Source organism: Centrocercus urophasianus, unplaced genomic scaffold (genome assembly GCF_019232065.1).
Source record: "Centrocercus urophasianus isolate 14NV4802_14NV808 unplaced genomic scaffold, USGS_Curo_1.0 seq_22, whole genome shotgun sequence".
In the NCBI taxonomy this organism is placed as follows: Eukaryota; Metazoa; Chordata; class Aves; order Galliformes; family Phasianidae; genus Centrocercus; species Centrocercus urophasianus.
The window spans coordinates 5,932,036-5,954,452 of record NW_024884778.1 but is presented as its reverse complement, the minus strand read 5'-3'; the positions used below and the strand labels follow the sequence as shown (position 1 = coordinate 5,954,452).

The window sequence follows — 22,417 nt, the reverse complement described above, 5'->3', positions numbered from 1 at the left end:
TTAGCCTGTGTCTATTAAGAGCTTTTCCTAGTGACAGAGTGAGAGCATTTTCTCTGCTATAATCATATCAGCCTGTATTCTGGGTTAATGGAGATGAATATTACTGCCAGATTTTGTTCTTTCCCTGCATGTAATCTAATGCCAGATGGTTCTGAAGGGGTATTAAATCTCCCATGTGCATGACCTCCCCGAGGTTTTTATCATTAGAACCTTAAAATAATTCAAGGAAAGCTTTCCCAAAGCCTGATCATAAACCTCCTAATGAGGCACTGAAGTCACAAAGAAAATCCTCTTGTTAATTCCTGTTTGGTGTTTTTCCCCCTTTATGACAAATAGGCAGGAATTCACAGCAACAGAGATGCTTTTAAACAGTTTCAGTGGAAAACACATAAAAATGAGCATTCAGGTTAACAGTTCAGGTTCCCAGCAGGGTCTGGAGCTGCAGGAACGGATCAGCCATCTCCAGCCTCCAACACAGGGCCCAGCAATGCCACCATCCCTCACTGTGAGTACAGCTCACTCAGTCAGCAAGTGGCTGCTTTATTCCTAGTGCAACATAACACCTGGTGTCAGGATGAATATGACTCTGTGTCAGATGAGCAGCTGAACTCAGACCTCATCTGTGCAATAGTACAAAGACGTACATAAGCACCACCTTTACCCTAACTTCGATTGAGCAACTGCAGTTGAGTTCCTAAGAACTTCCTTAGAGTTTTCCTAAGAGTTTTCTGCTCCTCATCAGCACGGACCAGATGGCACATTTTTAATGACTTTATGTTTGGTTTTCTATTTCATGTTTACTGCATGACACCATGCCTTATTTCCGAGATCAAGTAACAGCAAGACAGGACTGTTCAGAGCCTCATGGGCTTTCTGTACTTCTCATTAACGGGTCATCCAAAAACCAGCTTAAGTATTCCTGCAGTCAAATCACATGTTGTGAGAATAGGAAGAGATGAAATATAATCAGATTAAAATAAAAAGTGTTTTCTAGTTTTAGGGTACCCAAACTGGCCAGAAATCTTATTTCTCAGAGACGTATATGTTATGCTTGTAAAACCCAAATCTTATTAATGCCTACTGCAACTGGGAACACTCAGTGCCTTTGAAAAGCAACTCTTTTTTTCAAGAATACTGAAGGAGGCTTCAGGTAGCTGAAGAAACTAAATGCAGTTCATCAGGTTGCCATTCAGGTGCATGGGACCACCTTGCCTTGCCCTGAAGCTCACCTCCCAGATGCACCTCCCAGCACATAGGAAGCGTTTGGTCTCTACTTGGTCAGTACTTGACTTCCAAGGTCAGGCTGGATGGGGCTCCAAGCACCTGATAGGGTATTGCAGGGGAGTTGGACTAGATGAGCTTTAAGGGTCCCTTCTAATTCAAACAATTCTATGACTCTATCACTAAGGATCAGCTCAGTGAGCAGTATATAGTTCCCTAGACCAGAGATGTTTTTGCACACTTGTTATTACCTGCTCTAATCACATAGTGCACGTGTGCAGACATATGAAATGTCTGCTGCCAGACACAGGTGACCTCTTGGAGGGTTAGAGCTGAACCATGAGCTCTGTACAGGTACTTAAGAAAGCACCATCTTGGTAGACAGAAGCTCTGTTCATTAAACATCTCAATGGGAGTCTATCCCAAGTTCCTCAACTCGACCCTTACCCAACCATGACTTCTCCACCCTAATTCCATCCCTACTTCATATTCATTGACCTCCAAGTGGATCTGAGGCCATCTTTCCCATTCCTTCCGTCTCACAGGTTCCTTATCAGCCTCATTAGCAGCACATGAGATACCCAGCAGCACTTCTGAGCCCTGTGCCTACTTTGAGCTCATTTTGTATGGCACCACCCATTCCTCGTTCTCCCTCTGCCTTGCTCACACATCTCCATTGAGGGCAACCTGATAGCAGCCTGCCAGATCCAAGGCATCATCCTGCCTGGATTTGTAGGGATCACTCTTGGCAAAGGCTTTAGGGCCAAAACCTTCTCTGAGAGTGGAAAAGATCAGAGCAGGCAAGGCCAGCAGCAGAATGGCATCACTGCTCTGGGTCTCTCTGTACTCCAGTGGCAGCAGCACAGGAAAGGCAAAACTGGGTATGGAAGAAACGGATGACAACACACAGAGCTTCTCACCCTGCAGCCTGTGACATCCTACCCTGCGTGCAGTCTTTTACAGCCACGCACGAGTTGTTAGCTATCCCGTGCCAAAAATAGACAGATAAATAAATAAATAAATAGATAGTCAATTTCTGTCTGCTGCCCTTCAAATGAAGTGAGGAGCAGTGCTGCCACCAGCCCTGGCTGGGAGGGTCCTGCTGGGTTGGGAGGACTGGGGCTTGGGCAGGGCCAAGGGCTGCAATTCCCAAAGGGCCGCGGGTATTTCTGGCACACAGTGGGGCCCAGCAGCTCTTGGACGAGGAATGATTTTACTAAAAAAGGAACTTGGAGAGCATTGTGGTCCCGCTCTGCCTACATCAGGAGGGACATGGAGGCAGATGCCTGGCTGCATCCCCCTGCACTGCACAGAGCCCGGCACTCAGCAGCTAACTTCTACATGGAAACTATTAGCAAATAATAACACTTCCCTTTATAGCTGTGCATTTTCACATTGCTGCTTTCATTTTCTTTCTTTTTTCTTTTCCTTGTTTTGTTTGGTCTTCCTTTTTTTTTTTTTCCCTCCTTAATACATGGGTTTATTTTGTGTCACTGAGCACTAACAAGGACTGAGAAACTTTTAGATTGCAGTAATCTGAATTCTGTAAATAACAAAGTGACAAAGGTCTGTGATGAAACACAGAGTGCACCGTATCCACAAAAATAAGTACTCAGTGTTCCTTAAGAGATCGTTGAGATAGCCATGACATAACTGAGTACCTGGTATCCACTTAAATCAGCTAATATGTTCCCAGAGCAGATCCATCTACCTTAGGAAAAGCAGCAGCAGTAAAGCCCTTACCAGTAGGAGAAATTAATGCATTCCACTCTGACAGAAATAAATTATTATGAATCAGTCTAAAAATATGTTTGTCCCGTGTGGGAGTACACACTCTTCTATTCATCAAGTGGCTTTCAAATAATGATTAAACATCTTAAGACAGAAGAGAATTTTGCTCACGCAAAATAAACACTGCTAAAAGTTACGCGACAAACTTTTTTTTTTTTTTTAATTTTAAAACATCTGCAGCATTCTGACCAAAAGTAGTTCCCCACAAGTGAGACAGACAGAATGTCTGCTGGGAAGGATGTGCAGAGGACTTTGATAACTGCGGTGTAAATTGTTTTTTTTTTGTTTTTTTTTTTTTTGTTGTTTTTTTTTTGTTTTTTTTTGTTTTTTTTTTGTTTTTTTCCCAAATAACTTTTACTGAATTAAATTTATATTTGGTAATAATCTTCTAGTCACACCTATGGTCTCAGTGGCATCTCAAATGGAGACAGATCAGATTTAAAGGCCAAAAGTCACTTTTGTGACATTTTGGGGAACAGTGCATGAGTAGGATGATGGGTTTTTTTGGTTTGGTGGGACAAGTTCTTGCAGGTATAAACCGATCTGTTAACAGAGGTGCTGGCTCTCCCGCACCACTAGTTTCTGGCACTTGATTTTCCAGGTGTCTCTGGGCAGTCCCTGCAGACTCATCCTGGTGGCAATGCTCTGGTAGAAGGTTCCTGGCTAAGGGAATGTGCAAGAACAAGAAGTTAGGCAAAATAAAAGGGCTTAACCATTAATAGTAATAATAATGAGATTATTAAACAAAGTTCACGTCTAAAGAAAATTTATCCTGTGAAACATTCCCAAAACTTTGCTCCACATTTACAGCTCAATGCATCTGGTGGAAGAGGAATGAGAAACCCCTTCCCATCTGCTCTGCAGAGCAGGTGCAGCACAGAGCAGGCAGATACTGCCCAGTACTTAACCAGCAGATCTGGTGGTGCTGCTGAGGCTGATTCCACAGATACCTTTATTTGGAAGAGTGAGAGACGGGCCTCTTAGCTGCAGCATTTCCAGCAGTCCTCCTTTTCTTCAGCAGCACAATCATAATTTAAGGCTTAGCACTCATCCAACCCAAGCAGTGCTGAGAGGCGGTGCTTCCACTGATGCTTTTTCCATTACAAAATAGCATTCTATCCAAACATACTTTATTTGACACCAATAAATCAGGGCAGCTCCTTCAATCAGATCTGAGGCTGAACGAGGCTGAAGTTGTTTGTTTTTTTTTTTTAATAAAAAAAAAAAGCTTATAAAATTTGGTGAGTTTTCAAAGAAAACTTTTTCTGTTGTTGTTGAAGTGGCACAGCCCAGCACTCCCTGTTCCTGGCAGCAGCTCAGAAGGGCTCTGAGAAATGCATGTCTTGTGGCAGCTCTGACCCAAATGAAATCAAGAAACCTTGGATATCTCACTTGAGATAGATTTTTGTGGGTTTTCCAGTTTAAACAGGTGGAGATAAGCTAAGATAAGTGTCTGAGAGAGATCTGCAACATATGGAAGGTTCATCTCTAACAGAAATGTCTCTATTTTTGTGGTCTTCTCCTTCTTTTGAGATATGCCTACAGACACTTGGTTAACAGCAGAGAGAGTTATGTAAATTAATGACTGGTTAAAAGAGATATAGTAGAGAGGAGCTTTCATTCTCAGCTCCAGTGAATGCCTTCCAAAGGAGAGATTATTTTAATTGGCCAGCCAGTGCTTCAGGGTGGGTTTGAAATGACAGGAAGATCTTCAAAACCTCAGCTCTTCTGATGCTTTTCCCAGGGAACAAGGACAAAAGGAAACAACACACTTGTTCTGTTAGTTAGGTATTCTAAATGTGCTGCTTCAGATCAGATCAGAACTTTTCCTACCATGCTCGCTATGCCAAAAAGAGAAACAGACAGCTTTATTTGCAGAACTGCTTTCACAAGTTGTACCACAGTTTATTTTATGATTTCAATACCTTCTGTATTTCTTTTACTCCATTTCTTCATTACTAACTCAACATTACCAAGTGTTGCTAAGTAACATCCTGTAGGCATCTATAATTTTCCTACATGACTGCACTATAACTGAACATTAATACTTTGCAAGGCAGTAACTACCAGCAATAGCCAGTGTCTTACTTTAAGGGGTACCATGGTACATTCTCATTACAGCAGTATATGCCTCCAAATAGCACCCATCACCAGGGTAATTCAACATTCACCTCCTGGAGCTTGATGTCATAGAAGGTCCAATACCAGAGGAATGCACTTACCTGAAGAAGGGGCTGAAAAAGACATAGACCAAGACATATTTTAGCTTACCTCCTGCCTGGAATGATTTGCTGGTGTCAACCAGCATGGACAGAGTGAAAATCCATGTCTCAGAAGACAGGCAATGATGGCACTGCGGTGATATGAAGCAAGATGCTAGGACCTGGGTTCCAACTCACACTGAGTTCAGGAGTTTTCTGCCTGCATAAAATTTGAGAAGTCAGACATATAATTAATTACTGGGGAAAAACATCATTTTTCACCCTTTTCATTCCGTGGTGAAAGAAACTAAAGGCAAAAAGAAAAAAAAAACACACAAAAACAACAAAAAAAAACCCCTCTAATAATTTCAAAATGTGTTTTCTCATCAATCTCCATTTGGTGTAACCAGGCTTGCAGGAAGTTCTAAAGCTGCGGTGGGACAGAGGAGGGCTTTGGGGACACTGGGCATTTCAGAAACATAGCTCAGATTGTGCCAGGTGGTGTCTGCCTGTCTCAACCTTAATGATACTTTACAGTAAAACTTACTCTGAAGTGGAGACGGAATGCGTGCGTGAGAACCTGTGTTCATACATGCACACATCTAGGCTGTACACACGTGTGCTGCTGCATACATGTTCACACATGCACAACCATATCTAATTATACAAAATCTGAATTTCACGTGTAGTACTTCCCCCCTTTTCTTGGTTGAAGGTCTACCATTGACATGTTTCATGACATAATTCTTGTTTATTCCTTCTCAAGGAACTGATTGCTTTGCCATGTTCAATGAAGTAATGAAACATTGAATAAATCTTTCTAGTGCATGATACTAAACCAATGCTTTATCTTATCCTTACCGTGTACTCTGGTTTCTTTAAATGCATCTTTGCAGCAACCAAACGAGCCATAAATTAGTCATGATGATATTACAGCTGAATTTAATTTAAAGTCTCTCAGCAAGTTGTTAAGGGTTTCTTGCCTAGGTCACTCCTAAGGAAATTTGAAAACTCTGGTATGATTTATGAATATTGCTATATTACTAGAGTATAAAGGGCTATGGGGAATACAAACACATAAACCTCTGTTTAATTCAGCTCCAATAAAAATTTCATTTCTTATAGCAAAATAAACATGTAAATCAATGTTTAATGATTCTGTTGTTTTATTATGTAACTTACTATTTGCCTTTAAACATCCAAGCCAAATAAAATCTGGGACCCTGCTCATTTCTGCTGAAACATAATTAGTTAACAATTAGATCTGCAGAGGTTGCTTCCTTCAGTGGAAATAATAACACAAAATAAGAGAAGACAACCCAAGAAAAAAAGGCCTGGCTTCTCCTTCCCCCCATGTATAAACACATTAGCTCTGTTATTAGCCAATTCCTCAATGTAAACATCTTTTTTCTTTTTCCCTTTGGAATTTACTCAGCTGTCTGGGGGATAATTACTTCCCTAAAATTACCATACATTCAGAGGTGCTTTTACCTTGAGACTTCTGCAAGTTCTGTGGACATACAACTTCTTTCGCTCTTCTCATCATGCAGATTCTCCTTGTTTAGGGGAAACAGTCCCATTGGTATTAATCTCCTTCATGGGACAGAAACTGGCTGCAGATAACAACAGGAGGGAAAGGTTAACTTCTGGGTAAAGGACTTGAAGATTTAGCCATTTTTTGTCAGACTTCTGGAGATACCTAATGATAATTTCTTCTGAAAGAAGCCAAAGTCACAAAACAGCTTATCACACATTTAGACTCATTTTGATCACCTGTTGATGTTCTAGATCTCCTTTAAAGAAGTAAGGACTCTGGGACTTCCGCAGGCAGTAACACGGGGATGTTTTTCATCATTTACCCATTGCCATCCATAAGCACAAGGATCTGCTGCCTTTTGCAGTACTGTGCCATCTCAGTGTCCCTTGCCCTAGTGAGTGTGTAACTTCCTAAGCCAGCATCTTTTCTAACTTACCATAGGGACACATGCTAGTTCTCTGAATTATTACACACAGTCCTTGGTCACTGGGATACAACAATTCCCCAAGATAAACCAGGTTTTCTCTTGTCAGTGTTGCTTGATCTTAGATGAGCCACTTAATCTGTTTCTCTCCCTATTTCACTGCCTATTTAAGTTGGATAATATTGGCACGACTAACCTGCTGAAGAAGGTGACTGTCTACACAAATAGCTGATGTAAGTTTAATATTTCTCAAGCACCAAACTGCTGAAAAATGCTGTCAGTCCAAAGTGTACGCTGCTGTAATTACAGTATACAATGGAAATTGGGCAGCTAGGCAAATCTCCTTGTGCCAGCCTTTTTCTCTCCTACTCAACTTTGCATGTACATGTTCAATGGAAAAGAAATTTGAAAATTAAAGTGCCCTTGAAATTAGATCAGAAATTTTCAACCAATGGAGGATGTCTATTAAGACACGTCTATCAACATCGACTTGGCTGTTTCTTCCAGCTGACTCTGATCCTGTTGCTTCATGTGCCAAAATCCTCTATTCATACTGGTAAAGGAAGAAGAGAACATTTGGAGGAAAGGATCATGGTAGGTCAGGGGTCACCCCATCTATTCTCAGAGGCTCTAACACCTTGCTTTGCAATCTGCTTGTCAGTGAATTCAGACATGATTATCCCATTTGGTTGGAAATTCCCAGCAAAATAGTGCTTGCCCCATATTTCTTCCATCCTGAGAATAACAATCTAATTTTCTGAGGTTAGTATTACGTGCCTCAGGTGAAAGCCTTGTACAAAACTTAATGCAATATATTCTGTTTCCTCTGCTGGAGGAGCAAGAAAGAAAAATTCAGAAGGGTTGAAGCTTTAGTGTGAACAAGACTGCACTCCCACTAAATGCATGCTGTCTTGAATCCCTTCCCTCCCTCTCCTGGGTCTTCAGTTGTAACTTTCTTCCATTTGGGAAATGCCTGGCACATTTTGGGCACCACCAGAAACAAAATCAACCTTTCTACCCTTCAGCCACAGCCAGTTCAAGGCATTTTGGAAAAATAACCTGCTTTCACTTTGGGCAGAAATGGAACAGGGGACAAAGAGGGACTTTTCATTTCTTCAGCGCCATGTTCCCATAGGGAATTATCAGGATTTCTCATCCACCTAAATGATTCACAGTGGAGCCATACCACATTATGTCAGTCAAGTGTTTCACTGCCCACCAGGTTTGTACATCTTCAAGTAGAATAAAGCATAATTCAAAGAATAATTTGATTGTGTGCTATTTTGTTACAAAAATGAAAAAACTTAGGCTATTCGCCTCTGGTAAAATGGCCAAGACAAGAAAAAGCAAACAAAACAATAGCCTGGAGATAAAAAGCCCCAGAGTCCCAGAAAATGTCAACTCCAAGAAATGTGGTGGGTGTAAAAACCACAAATTAAGCTTTACATTCATATACAGCATCAACGTTTGTTTCAAACAATGCTCAATGGTGAGAGCTGGGAACCCTGTGAGTGCTGCCTCCCACTGCAGACATGCCTCCCATTCCTTGCTCTGCGTGTCCCACGGCTGCTCCTTCCCACAGATCCTTCCCATGGACAGCCCTGCGCAGCCACCATCTGTTCTGCACTGCGCCGGGAGCAGTTCTGCTTCCTCCTTGCAACACTCTTTCCAGTAGGATGGAAGTGGGGTTGCTCCAATAGCTGGGGTAATACCTCATGGCACTGTGCAGACAGGGACCAGAACAGGTCACTGGATATGGATCTACCTCTTACTCTGCATAAATTTTTGGGGAGCTGTGGAATTCGTGGACCTTCTGTGGATCTAACAGAGTATTGAAGGTGACTCATGACTTTAGCCCAGAGTACACAGCATTCATCCAGCACAAAAATCGAGACAGTAATTAATCCTGATTTCCCAGAATAAGTCAAGAGAGGAAGGAAAATTTCAGCTACATTACTAATACTTGCAAAATAGTATCATTGAATCATACAATGGCCTAGGTTGAAAAGGCTCATCTACTTCCAACCCCCTGCTGTGTGCAGGTCACCAACCAGCAGACCAGGCTGCCCAGAGCCACATCCAGCCTGGCCTTGAATGCCTCCAGGGATGGGGCATCCACAGCCTCCTTGGGCAACCTATTCCAGTGTGTCACCAGCCTCTGCGTGAAGAACTTCCTCCTAATATCTAACCTAAAACTCCCTTGCCTTGGTTTAAAAATGATTCCGCCTTGTCCTATTACTATCTACCCTTGTGGATTTCTGGACTAAAAAATATATCACATCAAATCTTTTTTTTCCCAGCAAAATCTCCAAAATTTGACCAGCATTGTTTTTTCTTTGTTTGCTGAGCAAATACTTACTGTCATACATTAGGAACAAATACACAAAATCTGTAGAGTACAAACATCCTCAGCTCTGCAAGACCTCAGTAACTGCTAACGATATTACAGAAGCTATAATGCACAGAGTGCTTCAGTGGAAAAAAGTACTTTTAAACAGCCTGTGATATCTTATTACACACCACTGAATTATCAGAAACTATTTTAAAAGAGTCTTTATAAATATAAACGTGTTTTAATGCAATTGGCATAAGATCTCACTGAACCAGTGAGTGGAAAAGAATATTCTTGTATAAACCTACTTTTTCTCTGACCTATACAGTTTTTGGAAATTAATCTAGATGCTGTTACATCATGCAGAGAAGGGAAATACACAGTAGGACTTAAAATCTTCAATCAAACTCACTTGTGCTGTGGTATTTGTGAAAAATAAATGCTTGCCCACCTTCAAGACATTCCCAGGGAGTTTGCATGGTAGGTGTGCTCAAATTTTTCGAGCGTGAAGGAGCTCCTGAATAGCTGGCAAAGTGAGCTAATGTTGAACTAACATGAACTTCATGCAAATTTTTGAGATTGCCAGAGCTGCTGGTTGAGGTGAACTTGTAGTAACAGGCTTGTCAGAGAGCTGCCTGTCTGGCAGGCTGCATGCTGCAGCTGGAGCTGCCTTGGCTTGATTCTGCTCTGAAGCTGGGACAAGCTTGTGCAGCCCGTCTATAAACACTGAGCTACAGAGGAGACAGAGCAACCCAATAGCACCAGAGCAACTGAATGTCAGGGCAATCCCAGAGCCAACTCAAATCTTCAGAGAAGCTCGAAAGGGAAAGTTTATTGAGACCAAGATTGGGTCAAAGCCCATTTCAGGTGTGCTTAGGAAGCTGTGGACTTGCGAGAGATGACTTTCTGGGGTGCCTATAGCTGGAAAGGCATCTCTGCCTTGAGGCAAGAAGAGCCATGGAGACAAGAAGAGCCATGGAGCTGCACATGCGGAGCTCAGCTCCATCCACCACAGCAGTGAGACAAGACCTCCAGGGAGAAATGGCACCTTAAATAAAACCCAATATAAAAATGAAACAAAAGTCCAAATGGGTAAGGGGGATAACACAGGGGGAATGGCTTTAAACTAAAGGAAGGGAAATTTAAGTTAGATGTCAAGAGGAAATTCTGCGCTCACAGGGCAGTGAGGCAGCGGCACAGCAGCTCAGAGCTGTGGGTGCCCATCCCTGGAGGCGTTCAAGGCCATGGATGGGGCCCTGGGAAGCTTGAGGTGGTGGGGGCAGCCAGCCCACAGCACGGGGTTGGAGCTGGGTGGGCTTTGAGGTCCTTTCCAATCCAAGCCTTTCTATGATTCTATTCTCTATGGACAACCTTCACCAGCTGCTGCTGTTTTTCCCTTCCCAGCTCACTGTCAGAAAGACTTCGCTGATATTTCGCCAAATGACGTAGAACAAATGGCCGACGAAGCAAACAGTAAAACCAGGCCAGAAAGAAAAGAGAAAACATCTAAAAGGTGGACAAATGAGTCTTCAGAGAATATGAGCGGCAGAGAATGCACTGATTTTGTGTCTGGTACATTTTGCTTCATTTCTAGTAATTCACACCCTGTAAGATTTCTAGAAACAAATAGATCAAACATTTACAAAAAAAAAAAAAAAAAAAAAAAGAAAGAAAAAAAAGAAAAGAAAAAAAAAACAGCCCAAAAAACGCAAGCTGACCACTTCAGCCAATGAAAAACTGGATCCAAGATGAGCAGGGAGAAAAACACAAGATTTCTAACTGTTCTGACAATCAAAACTGATTATCATTGTGCCAACAACTTAGAATTCTTCCACTTCTAATTTTAGGTGAAAGAAGTAAATAAACAGGATCATTTCTTCTGTCCCTGAACTCTGTCAGTAGGATTCCTCCCACCTCTGCTGCTTTGCACTAGATGGTCTGCAGACCCCAAACATCACTTTTGGGTGAAGATCTGTGTTTCATTTTTGGAGCTGACCAGTGTTTAGCACACTGCTGGAGCTAACCAAGCCTCCAGTGACAAAGCCAACCAATGCTGTGAAGGCAGCAAACCTTCCAGTGTCACCACTACGTACCCCAGTGAGTTGCTGCTGTCACCAGTGCTGAGGGCTTTAATGCACCCTCTGGGTGTGACACTGGAGAGAACTTTGGAGAAGATCTGAAACAGAAAACATAGTGGGAACAAGGTTGAAAAAGACAACAGGAAGTGATGAAAAAGAGAATTGAAAAAAAAAAAAGTGTAAAATTTGTATATAAACAAAAATGTACAAATATAAAAATATGTACATATAAATAAAAAATAAGAAATTATAGATAAATAAAAATATAAATAAGGAAGGTGCTGGAACAGGCTGCCCTGAGAGGCTGTGGAAGCTCCATCCCTGGAGATGTTCAAGACCAGGCTGGACGCAGCCCTGGGCAGTCTGGTTTATTACCAGATCTGAAGTTTGGTGGCCCTGCCTGTGGTGGGGGTTTGGAACCTGATGATTCTTGGGTCCCTTCCAACTCAAGCCATTCTATGATTCTATGATGAATCATAATAACAAAATAATGCTCATTCATAGCCTCATTACGAACAAGCAATAACTGCTTATGGGCAGATTCTTCCCAGGACCACTCTCCACATCTGTATTTTCCATTAAGATGGAGGAAGTGTCTCTGGAGCACATGCTGCTGGTGTCTCTCTCTACCCAGTGACCATGAAAATCAAAACGGCGTCTGTTACACAAATATTGGGAAATAACTCTCTAGATAAGCTGTGCATGTATTTGCAAGTAAAATATGCAGCCATACCAGTCTGTGCACATAAAGCACACAATTTGTACGTGCAAATAGGAGCTCCAGACAGGTTAATGCTTTACAGGAGACCAAACTCTCAACCAGAAATGCAAATCCAGAGGAACTGTTACTACAGCCACACCAGCAAGTGACAACAGGACAATTACCCCCAGTAACCATGTCTTCATCTCTGGTTGAGCCTCTTGCACGATCCTCCCGCACTTCCTCTATCCATGATTATAACTCAGATAAGAACTCTCCTACCCTCACCATCCAATGTCTGTACAATCTTACAGGCATGGTTCAGACCGATTACACTTGGCTACTAGACAGAAAATTGCATTTGACTTCTGGTTTTCCATTTCTCCTCCGGTTTAATTTTCTCTTAAGCTTAAAAACATTTCCATTAAATAAATCATTTCCTTTTTCTGGGAGGCTGAACCAAAAGCCACTAAAATCTCTGACAGTCTTTTCATTAGGGTACCAGGGCTTTACGTTAGACTTTCAATTAGATGTAGTGAATGCAGAAGTATAAAGAAGTGAAAGATAAAGGAGGGGGAGGTAGGAAGTGGAAAAGTTCCACCAACGTTTACAAACCTCTAGGGTTTCATTTGGCTTTACGTTAAGTTGAGGTCAAAGGTTTGGGACAGCTTTTATTCTCCTCATTCCCCATTTGCTCTGATCTTCTTTTCCAGAGGGGCAATCCTGACAGATGAGCTGTGAAGAGGGAAGAATCAATCTGATAAAGCTGGACTCAGAGCTGAGTAATGGAGCAACTACTTTGCATTGCCCTGAGCTGGGAGCATGCGATGAGGTTGCTAGTGGGAAACAGTTCACTTGGGGACAGTATTTTACAAAGCCTCACTCAGGGGGATAGTTGTTTTGTCCTCCAGAAGCAGAGGGATCCTGGGTGACTCCACTGCTGCCCCACCAGCCTTGGCTTCATTTCTTGCTGAGAAGGCAGCAAGAAATGGATTTTGGTGGTCAAGTCAAAGAGATATGAGTGATATGAGTCTGTAAGAAGAGATTGTATCTTTAGGTTAACTTACTGTTTTTAATTTTCAGCTGACGTACTGTGAAAATCAGAGCAGATTCTGGCGTGTCTTCTAGCTAAATTCAGAGTAAGTACAAATGGACAACAATTGCTGAATTTAACCAAAACAAGCTAATCTGTTAGATAATTTGAGGAAAGAAAACGTAACAGGAACCTGGTAGGAGAGAAGGATGTTTGCAAAAGGTGCTGATAAAACCTGTCGCCTGGGGGGCACATGAGAGAAACAGGGACCTTTCAGACCACTTTTAAACTATCAATACAATCTAATAGTCCATCTCCTGAGAAACTCTAATATTTTGGGAGCTGATTCTTTTCAAAAACCTGCGTTACATCATGATGGAAGCAATGCTGGCTCCATGGGACAGACAGCCCTGAACACCTGTGCCTTCAGCTCTTGTTCTCTCCATGAGTTTGCTTGCACAAGTCTGGTGAAGCCCTGCTTGGAGCAGAGGGACCAGATGCTGCTTACACACACATGCAAGTAGCTCCACTGTAATCAACCAGTAACATGAGATAATTTAAAAACAAGCCTTCCTTTGTCCCATACAAATAATATTTTCATTATTCATGTTCAAGAGGCTAAGCAGCAAAAACGAGGCTTTCTTCTTAATAAAAAGCTTATGCTTTTAAAGCAAACAACACCAAACGGGCTGCTGGAATTTTGCTCACTGTGAAGGGCACAGCAGAACTGATAGGGAGTGTTGCATGGTGATGCACCCTCAAATCTCTTTGGAATAATTAAAAACACCATTTAACACAACGCTTTCAATTTGTTCCCATTCCTACCTAGGATGGCTTTTCTCTAGGAGTGAGTCTGTTGGCTCTGCATTTTCCCACCTCGATGTGCCAAATCCCAGGAGATTTCCCTCTGCTGAGGTGCTGGGCTGCTCCATGCACCCACTCTGTAAGCAAACAGGTCATTGCAGCAAACCATAAGACACTTGAAGCTTTAGTTGCACAAACCAAGTGAGGTCTTTTTGCATTAGGGATAATCAGGTAAAGAGGCCTCACCCCTTTGGCTGAGAATCACAGTTCTTAGGCATACTATAGACACAGCTGTTTAGGATATGCAGGAAAGACCCTGATATGTCCTTAACACAGTTCCTGAGTCTTTTTACCTTTAGAAATGTGCATGCTACCACTGCTATTGATTCCACTTGAGCTCTGATTTGTGAAAAAAAATATATATATATATCTTTTCCATTAAATAAGCACCTACCTGTACATATTCTCACAATTCTCCAGAAGCTTGGGGGAATTTCATGTAAATGGCTGCTGCTGAAACACAAGCACTATGTGCTGGTGCAGGAATTCAGAGCCAGCTTTCCGGGATTAGATGTCCCTGGCTAACCTCAGCTGTTAGGAATTACTTTGGAGCTTGGCCTTAGCAGGTGAGGGGGAACCACCAGGAGGAGAACAAAAGGGTTTCTCTGCCTTCTGCCCCTGCCTCCTCCCTTCCAGGCCTTGGGCAAATGTGGTTTTAATTCAGAAATACAAATGTCACCTCCAAAATCACTCTAGGGAGGAAGGAGAGCTAAAGAAAGTTCATTTGGATTGTAATTTATCAAGCTTTTTTTCTTAACATCTGCAGCAATGAGAAATGGGAAGCCGGAGCTGGGCTGCTGCACAATGGCAAAGCAAAGAACTTCTCTGCTATCCCAAACAGCCTCTAATTCTTAGTTTTCTTCAAGGACAGCCCTTTCCTAATGTAAATAAACTTGTCATCCTGTGCAACGTAGGGAAAACAGCTCTACCTTAAGTGCTGCTTTTGGAGCACTTTGAGCTACAGGTGGCACCGAAAGCCAATTGGGAGAGTAAAGCAGTAAAGAGCCAGGTTTTTTTCCGATGTTATCCCCCACCTTGTGCTTTCAGAGCTCTCCAGGCTGGGAGCTATTTTTGTTTCCTGCAGGTTTGGACAGCCACAAAGCTGGGGCTGTGTACGTGCTGCAGCTCTGACAGCAGACGTGAATAATAGAAATGGGCTCTGAGCATAAGAAGCCACTCAGCGCGCTCGCTGTACTTTCCTAATGGATATGACATTGACATAATACACCCTGGGGTGTTTTGGATCAGATGGCGTTTTCCTGTTCCACGTGCTGCTTTTATGAACAGCCATCAGGTTGTGGAACACATGTCGCAGCGTGGGTGGCGGGCGGCCCTCCATCCCGTGTGCAGGGTGTGGAGATGTGGCATCACTCCACCTGAAGTCCTTCTGGCATTAGGGCAGAGGGGTTCTGATTCCATGGCAGGGCTCGTGGTAGATGCTGCTGAGATGCTGCTTCAGGCTGATGGGTACATGGGGCCATGCTAAATGACCACATCTAGGAACACAGAAGTGCAACCAAACATACCCCAGCAGGGCTGACCTGTGAGTTGAATTTGCTCCTCATCGCTATAAAATTATTTCCCAAGCACACAGATTGGGTGGGAGCATCACAGTTCAGCAATAATCAGCCCAAATCCCTCATCTCCAGGCTGTGAGGCAGCATCCCCCCAGTCAGACATGGAGCTGCAATGGTGAATCACCAGCAGGGAAAAAACCCTCCCCTTCCACATCCCTGCTGTTTGGAAGGAAACATCCATTTCTGCACAGGCAGGAAGGACTAATCCCTTTGTGATTTCCTCCTCTAAACCCTTCTCCCTGACACCCCATTCCAGCTTTCATCCTCCTATCTGGGCTATTTAGTCTAGAGCAAGGGAGGCAGAGAGGAGTTGTGATAACAGTCCTCAGTTATGTAAAAGGCTTCTCCAAAGAGATAGGCAATAAATTGCTATCCATAGTGAAAGCTCAGAAAGTAATGGGCTTAAATGCAGCAAGAGAGACTTAAAAAAAACAATCTAGGAAAATCTTCCTTGTTGCAAGGACCATTGGAAATCACTTGGGAGGTTCGGGGGCTCACCGCTGCTGGCAGGGTTAGGGAAACACATCAAACAAACAAATGTCTTTTTGCATAGGGCCAGATGAGATTACCTCCTTGAGTATCTTCAAGCCCTGTTTTCTTCCACGCTGCGGTAATAACAGTCCCAGCCTTGTTCTTCACTGACCATGACAGAGCCAAGGAAACACCCACGATGGAGGAAGGAGCGAATGCCCTACCATGGCAGGCATTGGGCTTCCTTTCCCTCATCGTCTCCTGATCCTCTCTGTGTTTTTCAGCATAGAATGGCACTGATGCACCTGGTTCAAGGAACTCCGAAGCCAGAAGATCTGGTGAAGACTCCAGACATCATGCAGCAAGCACAGCTGCTGGGTTCTGCAGGACTCAGAAGATTCCTCTGCTCACTCCTAGATCATCCTGTTGTCTCTTTGATAGTCAGCAAAAGAAACTCAAGCATACTAAGAGGTGTGCAGTCACAAATGCACCTCTGAAGAAGTCACACTTCACCAGCCTCCCCTGAGGGGACATGAGGACATCACTGCAAGTGATACTGTTGAGCAGAGTTGCTTTGCTGAGTGTAAGATGACCAAACAACTTGGACTGAGATTGTATTTGCTGCTGGTGAAGCTTGGTCTTACACAGCTCCCCGAAGAAGCAGCATCTTCCGGGATGCTCCACTCCAAAAGGCACTTCTTGCCAAATCCTGCTAAAAACGGGGCTGATCATATGTTTACTTGAGGATATCCTTAAGTACTTTGCTGGACAGGGGCCTTATCCAGCTACATTTCAGATTCTTAGAGATCAGTAGGGATTGATTAAACTCTCTGCATTACCAGGGGGTGGACATCTGTGTGTGTCAAAATAAAGATATTCTCCTGAAGACATTTCTTTCCTGTGTTTCAGCTCTCTTCAGTTCCCAGTCAGAAAAGATGGTCAGAATCAGAAAATAGTCATTGTCTTCTGATCAGCAAAAAGATGCAAGTGAGCCTTAACAGGTGTAATTTATGTCATTACTGCTGATGAAGTTAGTAAGCTTTAGCAAGGAGACATGGATCAATAGTTATTTGAGAAGATGCAGCTGCAGATATCTAAATGAGCACGGACCAGAGAGCGAGGTGTAAATGGTAATAGCAGAATATTTAAACCAGATGAGAGCTATAAGGTAGTGACCTTGAAAGAACCAGACAAGTAAAAAAAAAGTAAAGAAGGGCAACAATGATTTATATACTTGCTCTGCACAAATATTACAATGCTTATTGAATGGTATAGTAAATTATGAACAAAGTAGAGCTTTATTAGATTAATGACAAGGGAATTTATATAATAAGGTTTGTTCTTTTGAAAGTAGGTGAGAGAAATGAGTTTTTTATTAACTCCTGTGTTTCCAGGCTTGAACATTTCTCTTTTTGCCATGGAGTAATCTGACCTACACTTGGTGATTGCACATCCATTTCTAGATCCTTGTAACACTGATAGAGCTCAATGCACAAAGAGAAGTGCAACACCAGGAGGGGACCCATGGAGATACTAAGTGCTACAATCCAACAGCTCACCAGAGGCTTGTTTCTGCCACTGTGGAATCAGGAGAGTGTAGGGATTGCCCAAAGGCTCCCATTAACTCCCAAACCATTCTAATGATTACTATAGTGATGTCCAGACCCATCTTGATCTTGGATCATACTTGTATCTAAAAAAGACGGCAGAAGACAGCCTCCTCCCATAAACATTTACATCTAGCAAGGCAGGGCAAATGTTGGTGGGAGATGTCACAGCATGATTGCACAAAGCGATGGCTGAGCATCCCCAGATCTCACCTCTCCCTGTGATGCCAAGTCTTGAGAGAAGCTAAAGACATTTCTGTCTACAATAACAAACATTTTTTTCTAACTGGCTGAAGGGATTTGATTAAGGAAAAATAAGAAGGAGAAGAAATAAAATCCACACTAGACAGTTTTTAGTATGTGTAGTTCTAATTAATCCCAGCTTGCTTATATGAGTGGAAAGGAGAAATCAGCCATCACAGTACTTGTAATTTCATATAGGAGTATATTTATAATCATACCAGGTCCTAGCAGTGACTTTCACAGCTTCTTAGACCACCATCAATCTAGGAAAGAGACAACCCTACTGTGCTGGGGGCACAGTGTGCACCAGTTAATCAGGACACGATCAGCTATGTTACTGGGACACTTCTGTCTGCTGATCACTGGGGTCTGTGATTGCCTTTTACCGCAGAAGAAGCAACTGGTTTCGCTCTCCTCCAGCCCTGAGTCTGCACTGAGTGAAACCAGTGGCCAAATTCTGGCTGCTGTCACCAGGATCAGGCCTGAGGAGCTGGCACCAAGTGGTTTGCTGCTCAGTATTCACTCTTTGCCTTGCATGAGTGACCCAAAAACCTGACCCGCAGCCCAGCGAGCCCCTTTTGGGTTTCACTGCACTCCAGATCAAGTCGCAAGAGGACAATTAGAATGTATGAGCTCAAGTCAAAATGGGTTATTGTGCACGTATTCTTGTCATTTTCATATGCTTCTTTTTGCTCCAAGTAAGAGCCGTTGCCCAGGTGTAATGCAGTCAAAGTAAGGTTTAGCTAAGAGAGGTTAATATTCATACCCAAAGGAGCTGCTTACAAGGGAAAAATAGGATAGCTAAGAAATAAAAAATATTCAACAGCATCACCACCCGCAGAGAGTTATTTTCACAGGTAGGATAGTGCAGACACAGCTGTTATGGAAACATGGATCTTCAGCTCCATTACGTTATTCTGTTTTTCCTTCCTTGTGAAGTGTGTTGAAAAAGTGGAATATGCTAATAAACCATTCTAATTCATCTCCCCTGAAGTTTTGTGTGAGCAGACTAAGTCATTCTGCTTGAAATGCTTAATTCCTATATAATTATTTTCAGTAGTATTGTCCTTAACTCTCTGCAGGTTTCTAACAAATTTAAGAAAACTGAGGGTCTCCTGGAATTATGTGCTGTACTTTCCCACTGGTGACAGCTTGCATTTAGCTGATGGCTGCTTTCTGTTTCAAAAAATGTTATTGAAATCTAGCAGTCCATGACGGGGATTTGGACAAGGAGTGCTCTCCATAGTCCTCTCATGTCCAGTCCTCAACTATTCCAGGCTCTAGGATCTAAAAACTGGAGTATTTCAACCCTCTTTTTCCTCTGACCTAAGCAGAGGATAAATATGCACTTACCAGTCCCCAGCAGCCACAGTCACTCCTGAAAGCCGCATCCCACAACGCATGACTGTGTGTCTGCAGGGAAGGCGGTCTCACGGGACCGGGGTTGGACAACGTGAATCCTTCTGGGAATGGAACAAGCTGGGACAGGGCCCACCACTTCCGCTCAGCAGCGACACCGCCTGCAAACGCGCCCTTTTGCCATGAGAAAAGGCAAACAGGAGGCATGAGAAAAAGGAGGACAACTCCGTTCACCCCGCGCTCCCTCCATTCCTCCTGTGTCTCCATGAGAAATGGGAAGCTTTGGCCCTGCGAACGAAGAGTCCCTCACACCTGCAAGGTCCACCGGTGGCCTCATTTCCTCTCTCCTCCACATCCTCCCACACAAATGGCTCTATCTATCTGTTAAACAGAAATAATGCAGTGGGCTTTTTCAGTGGAATATTTCAAGATCATCTGTCCCTGTATCTATAAGCTGGGGACTGGTTTTTCTAAGGAATCTGCATTTTCTGAAGACTACAGGAAACTCTTTTAAAAGGAAATTTGTTATTCTTAGGGAAATTTTTGCCCTAACAATCTCATCTTCCTTAAAAGCAAGCCTCATCCAGATGGATTCATTGGGAGTTCAATATTTCTGATTTAAGTAATCATTAAAAGCCCATCAAGCGTACTTCACAGTTGTTTATAATAAAACATTTTAGCCTGATGGTGCAGAAAGTGTCATGATTGCAAAACACTGAAAAGTAGAGCTAACCATGAAATGGTAAAAAACACAGAATGCAATAATAATAATAATAATAATAGGAATCCATTGTGATGAAATGCAATGTCCAATACCACCTTAACACAAAATAGTAAAAATGTCAAACTTACACCTGCCTGCAAAGTACTTGCTTTTGACGAAATTGCTTCCTACAGAAATCCCCACAGAACTTTTTAACTCTACTTAGTCAGTGAAAAAAAAAATAAAATAAAATAAAAAAATCAAAGAAGAAGATTTTCATTTCCTTTTCTACATGAAAAAATGTCAATTTCATGAGGGAAAGGTCAGCTGTTCAACAGAGTGCTGGGGCACTTTAAAGAACTTGAAGTCTGCACCTGGACTTCCTCACATCCTCAATATTCCCCTCCTTCAGCACAGCTGGGAACCTCTGTTTAAAACTATGTTTCTTGTACTTTGTGCCTTCATTACGCTGCTGGTTGCATCACTTTTTCTCAAAATTTATTCCTCCTGTAATATTTGCTGGATTGCATACAATAAATACTGCCAAACGTCATAATCCCAGCTACACAGCTATAGATGTATTAAATATATACTCTGACAAGTCCAATAAATAGCCATCCATTCACATTACTAATAAGCCCAATTTCAGTCCAATGAATATTGCAATAAATTTGTTCTAACTGAGACATCTGTATAAATATCAGTAATAAGATAGATCAGGAAGGCTAAACATGCCAAGTAGATTTTATTTTTGTGAAGAGACTACAAGAACTACTTCTTCCCCTTTGTGGAAAAAAGAAAACCATCAAAACCAGTGAGGAATATAGGACAAGGAAAGGGGGAGGTTACTGAGCAAACTGCAGTTTATTTAGGTGAGAAAAATGAAGTATGCAAAGCAAGACGTGTTTAACTAAGTGTCTACAGATGTTGCTCAATTTTTGTATGCACTGAAAGAGAAATCACATGTTTACTTGTCTGGTTCTTGTTCCTAATGCCATTACCAGTAGCTGAAAACATCTACTGAACACAGGTATTTTATTTTTTTCACCTGCAGTGGTGATGGGGTGGGTATTGCAACCAAGGATCGTCTGCCAAAACTGCTGGAAAATATTCCAAGCATTTGGCTGACTGTTCAGCAGCCTTATCAATACCTGCTGCATCAACTTTTCTTCACCTGCCATCCTCTATTACTATACATCACTATATACTTTGACAGACACCACAAGCACCTCACAGCCCCAGCAGGAAAGGCAGGGCTGTCTGTACTTCTCACACCCAAAATGCTGTTTACTCGCTGTCGGTTGCAATGCCAATACATGCCACAGTTCTGTGTTTATTCCAGTCTGCTTAGTTTAATACCACTGTCCCTGTTTGGACACCCCTGAGCCCTGGGATCAGGAGATAACATTACTGATTACTGATTTCCCCTCAATGTCAGACCTATAGAAGAAATACAAGAGCTCTACTGTTGCACAAGGCGTGTTCATAACCTTTTTCCACAGGGCCAAACTAATGGGTCACATAGTCCACTCTGGCTTCTAACTGCTCAGATCTTTTAAGGACTGTAGAGTCAAATTAAACAAGGAAAAATAAGGAATATTTCCCGCATTCCTCTTCCCTCATCAGTAGTGTGCACTGAAGGTACTAAAGATCGTCTATAGGAACTGAAGCTACAGGCAGAGCACCGGTGATGTGAAAACAGCAACTTTCCAGAAGCCTATAGAACGTGGCAGTAGAATAAACCATATGTGCTTATGCAGAGAGCTTGGTTACCTTGTCTTCTGTTCCTTGGGGCAGTACTGTTTGGTGAGTTTGAAGTCTTCATCAGTTGTGTCGTTTGACAAAATCTTTCTGGAAGTTGACAAATCTATAGGAGAAGAGGCCAAAGATGTTTGCAATATTTGCTCCTTTCTTCCCTCTGCAGTCACCCATGCAATATTCCTCCATGAAGGACTGCAATTTTTGCTTTCATTTGAGAGCATGTGCATTTTTCTGAGAGTCTGGGTGTGGTGTGGTGCACTCAGAACTGATGGAGCATTGTAGGTTTCTCAACAAAGCATGGAACTGGCAGATTTTAAGCAGAGGGTCAACTGGGAAGGAAGAGCCTTTTTCTACTGATTGCTTCAGAGTAGCATCTTGTTAAATGTGGGGTATAGACACAGGAAAGCATGAGCTTCAATTAATAGGTCAGAGACTGTGTGCATCTAATTATAAACCCATCTGGCCCTAGCCTAAGCATATTAATCTTAGTCCCAAAATACAAATCTGCCTGCAGA

The 22,417-nt window shown here is 42.5% G+C and overlaps 1 long non-coding RNA gene across 5 annotated transcripts in view; it reads right to left on the bottom strand.

Annotated features, from left to right (window-relative positions):
- The window catches only part of LOC122163024, a 68,294-nt gene that overhangs the window by 5,457 nt on the left and 40,420 nt on the right, over positions 1–22,417 (bottom strand). The window contains exons 4-11 of one of the 5 annotated variants that reach the window (XR_006169765.1): positions 21,915–22,008; positions 19,433–19,612; positions 14,143–14,258; positions 12,900–13,019; positions 11,600–11,682; positions 6,705–6,826; positions 5,284–5,433; positions 3,333–3,675 (exon numbers count right to left, since the gene is read on the bottom strand). This is a non-coding gene — a long non-coding RNA (uncharacterized LOC122163024). Of the gene's footprint in view, positions 1–3,332; positions 3,676–5,283; positions 5,434–6,704; positions 6,827–11,599; positions 11,683–12,899; positions 13,020–14,142; positions 14,259–19,432; positions 19,613–21,914; positions 22,009–22,417 lie in introns of those variants that run through there. The other 4 variants (XR_006169764.1, XR_006169767.1, XR_006169766.1 and 1 more) reach the window with 4 other exon arrangements.